At 47.0% G+C, this 3,933-nt stretch overlaps 1 pseudogene; it reads left to right on the top strand.

The window, feature by feature from the left end:
• The first annotated feature begins 578 nt into the window (after nucleotides 1-578).
• On the top strand, nucleotides 579-677 carry LOC118578961 (annotated as a pseudogene).
• Nucleotides 678-3,933: the final 3,256 nt, after the last annotated feature.

Here is a 3,933-nt window from a genome sequence, read left to right as displayed (position 1 = left end):
CCAGAGTCCTCTTGTCCCCTGTGCTCTGGGGCAGACTGAGCAGCTAAGTGCTTCACAGTCTCCCAGGAAGCTGTGCTGCGCTGAGGCATTTCGTGCTCAGCTTAAAAACAAAACTAGAGCTGGAGACATAGCTCAGTTGGTAGCACTTGCCTAGCACACACAAAACCCAGGGTTCAGTCCCCAGTACCATGTAAACTGAATGTGGCAGTACACATCTGTAACCAAAGCACTTGGGTGAAAGGAGAGAGGCTCAGAAGTTCAAGGTCATCTCAGGCTACACGGTGAGTCACAGCTAGCACTGGATACACAAAACCCAGTTTAAAAATTATTAAACAGCCGGGTGGTGGTGGTGCACGCCTTTAATCCCAGCACTTGGGAAGCAGGTGGATCTTTGTGAGTTCGAGGCCAGCCTGGTCTACAGAGCGAGATCCAGGAAAGGTGCAAGCTACACAGAGAAACCCTGTCTCGAAAAACAAAACAATAATAATAATAATAATAATAATAATTAAACAAAACCTGAGATACTAAAAGATGAGATATGATTTTTAATCTTGCCAGACAATGTTAAGAAGTAAGATGTGCTTAGCACATTTACTAAAGTTGGAGTGATACAGAGAGAATTAGCACGGGCTCTGTGCAAGGATGGCATGCTAATCCATGAAGCATTCCATGTTGAGGAGCAGGAGAAAGATGCCGCCTAGAGAAAATTGGTGGAATGCCAATCAAATATCAACTCAGCTCCCTAGAACCATGTTGGAAGTCTGAGGCGAAGGCTTAGTGGACCCTTGCTGCTCAGGTCTGAGTCAGATCCCCATGACACACATAAAAACCTGGGCGGCCACATATCTCAGCATTCAGAAGGCAGAGAAAGAGATCCCATGGATAAGCTGCCTAGAGCCCTGGCTTCCACAAGAGACCTACTGGAATAAGTAAGGTGGAAAGTGATCTAGGACACCCATTGTCAACTGGGGTCAACCATGGCCATACACACACACACACACACACACACACACACGCACACGCACACGCACACGCACACGCACATGCACACGCACACGCACATTCACATGAATCTGTGTACATAGACATGCCACACACACATAGTTTTTAATATCGTGTAAACGAAGCATGAGATATACCACGGAACCCCTCAGCATGGCACACTTTCATGGGAGGCTATGAGGAACTTTACTGCTAAATTCAAACTCAGATAGAAAGGTGGCTCAGTGGTTAAGAGCACTGGCTGCTCTTCCAGGGGACCCAGGTTTGACTCCCAGCACCCACATGGCAGCTCACAACTGTGTGTAACTCCAGTTCTAGGGGAATCTGATGCCTTCTTTCTGGCTCTGTGGGTGCCATCGTGTGGTACACAAATGTATGTGGAGGCAAAACACCCATAGACATGAAATGAAATAAAAATCTTTTTATTAAAGAACCACCATTACTGACTGTCAGGGTTCAAAGGAAACTTCAAGTGCCTTAGTCGTCACTGGACCCTCAAGCCTCCTGTCAAAAGTCCCGGGAGACCCACTTCTGCCTAAGTAACCAGGGAGAGGTAATTTGTCGTTTTCAGGATAAGCATTTTTTTTTTTTCCTCCAGAAGCAAACCTGGCTTCTTACACCATGCATTTGATACTCTTTGTGCCCCATTGGTCCACCTATGAAAGGCCAAATCCCCCTTCCACATGTCCTCAGAGTTTTGCAGGTCACCTCTCTTCTTTCCACCGTGCCTCACCCCACACGGATCCAGGTCCCTGACAGCCGTCCTCCCCTTTCCTGAGGGTGGCCATTCCCAAGAGTGAAGTGTGTGCTCAGCGCACACAGGGAATTTCTTTTAGTTTTCTTTTAAGTAGTTCATTTTTGCAAACATCAGGGAACAATTTTCTGAGCGGCAGGATGACGTATGGTGACATGAGGACAAGGTTATCCCGAGCCCGGCACATCAGACCGTCTGGAAAAGCCTTAAGTGAAGAATGTTTGTCTCCATGAAACCTTGGTCATTTAAAGGGGACAGTGACCAGCTGAGGCAGTCAAGGTCCCTGTTCAATCTGGCAAGGCTGGGAACTGGAAGCAGGGGTGTCTCACGCAAGGGGACCCTTTGGTCTTTAGCGACATCATTATCTGTGGGTTATTATCATTACTACAAATACTAATACAGTTTATTAAGCACTGGCAATGACCCAGGGCAAGTGAGTTTAAGTTCATATTAGATCCATTTTCATTATCTAAAGGAAAGAAGAGGATGAACAAAGGACTATAATGTGAAAATCTAAAGTAGGAAAAATGAAAAAAAGGTTAATTAAAAAAAACAGTGTAAAGAGAAAGGCCCCAACTGTTCATAGTCAGAAGCCATGATGGATGGTGCATCTTGTCACCCTGGACTTGTCCCCTATGATTTCTTTCCACCTCTTTCTCTCTCTTAAAAAACACTCTCTCAGCTAAGGACATGGCAGGGTCAGGAGAGGGTGAGGAAGGAGATGGACCTTCATGTCAAGGGCTTCCTGTCCCTGAAAGCCCGAGAATCATCGCTTCCTGGTTCTAACAGCTAGCCCCACACAAAACCAAGTTTATCATTAAGCAGATTTCAAATGTAAAATAAAATTAGGATATTAAACCCTGGTGGACAGATCCTTCTCTGAGTACCTCCTCCTCTTCTTTTTCTATTTGTTTTAAACCTCGTACACAAGCATATTTAGCTACAGCATGCCCATGCCCTTCAGGCAGCTCATATCTCTCAGGACAAACCCAAGAGCTGTGCTGTTCACAGTCATGCTTCTTTGAAGTCTCCTGTGAAGTTTTGCCTTTCTGTTTGTTCCGGACTGTGTCTAATCACTCAGGTGGCTTTCTACGCAAGTTATTTTTCTCCATAAAGGGGATGGCTGGGGTTTCCCAGAGTGTAAAACCCAAACCAGGAAGTCAGCAGAACGGCACTAAACAGAGGGGCAGATCCCAGGCCTGAGGTCCTCGGAAGGAGCCCCACATCTGAGTCTGAACCTTGGCACACAGTGAAGAATTCCAAGATGTCCCCGTGCAGCCTCTTGACTGTCTTGGCTGAATCTGTTCTACCATTCCAAATTACAGAGGCATCCTGGATCTGTAGTGTCTGCTTGGAGGGACCCTAAAAAAGGAATGTGTGTGAGCCTTATATAAGCACACCCGGAAATAAACAGTGGCTCATTCAAGACCACAAAGCAGAAACAGGTCTGGAGTCCCCAGATCTAGTGGTCTTCCTGCACATGTGCAGGGTCAAGTTCAGCACTTGTGAACACCACAGCTGGCCTTAGGAAAATCTTTATAGTGCCTCAAAGCAGGGATCAGAGGCTGTCTCCAAGCCTTCCTCTTCCCAGTTAAGGCACAAATGTCTTTTAGAGTAAGCCCCTGTAGAAAGGAGACACCCAAATCCCCACATGAACCTGTGCGGACATCAGTGTTTCCCAGTGGCCTTGCCACCACGGCCTTCCACAAGCGTCTGAGGAGAACAATGTTTCCCATATCACACCTTGACCCAAGTAAAGAGTTCAAATCCAGTCACTGTTGACTACACAATATCCAGCTGGGAGTGGTGACTCACACCCAAATTCTAGGACTTAAGAGGCTCAGACAGGAAGATTGCCATGAGGCTGTGGCCAACCTTGGTCACATAGTAAACACCAGGACAGCCTGGAGTACGGACTGAGAACTTTTCATATCTACCCCACAAAGAATGAATATTCAATGAAGAGTATGGGGTGAACTGGCTGACCTTCGTGGGGTCTGGACAGCTGAATTTGCTGGTGGAGAGACTGGGAGATGGGGAAGGAGCACACTCCTGTAGTCAGGGTGCTGCTGGGCTCCTAGCTCTCCCTCTGGGCAAAGCCTCTGTGTGAGCTGCACATACATCTCACTGTGCTTGCAGCCTCCCTTGGAAGAAGGCACTGTTTCATGAGACGCCTA

This window comes from Onychomys torridus, chromosome 2, assembly GCF_903995425.1.
Source record: "Onychomys torridus chromosome 2, mOncTor1.1, whole genome shotgun sequence".
NCBI classification, from domain to species: Eukaryota; Metazoa; Chordata; class Mammalia; order Rodentia; family Cricetidae; genus Onychomys; species Onychomys torridus.
Note: the sequence above shows the minus strand (reverse complement) of the source record. Positions and strands in the feature narration are given on the sequence as shown.